Consider the following 499-nt stretch of genomic DNA (forward strand, 5'->3'; position numbering starts at 1 on the left):
CAATTCCACAAGAACTGTCTTAGCGAAAGACTTCTTGAGGGGAAAGCTGTAACTCTGTGAGAAGATGTCACAGAACACAAAGAAGTTTCTCAGAAAGCTTCTTTCTCTTTGTTATCGGAGGATATTTCCTTTAGACCTATAGTCTTCTAAGGGATCCTTAATATCTGTCCTCAGATTCCACAGAAATAAGGCTAGTAAAGAGATCCACGAAATACAGATGTAACTCTGTGAGACGAATTAACAGAACACTAAGCAGTTTCTCAGAAAGCTTCTTTCCTGATTTGATCTGAGGATATTTCCTTTTTCATCATAGCCCTCTATGGGCTTCCAAATATCACTTTTCAAATTCCACACAAACTGTCTTAGCGAAAGGCTTCTGGAGGGGAAAGATGTAACTCTGCGAGATGCTTTCACAGAACACAAAGAAGTTTCTCAGAAAGCTGCTTTCTCTTTGTTATCGAAAGATATTTCCTTTGGCCCTATAGTCTTCAAAGGGATC

This window comes from Mandrillus leucophaeus, unplaced genomic scaffold (assembly GCF_000951045.1).
Source record: "Mandrillus leucophaeus isolate KB7577 unplaced genomic scaffold, Mleu.le_1.0 Scaffold793, whole genome shotgun sequence".
NCBI classification, from domain to species: Eukaryota; Metazoa; Chordata; class Mammalia; order Primates; family Cercopithecidae; genus Mandrillus; species Mandrillus leucophaeus.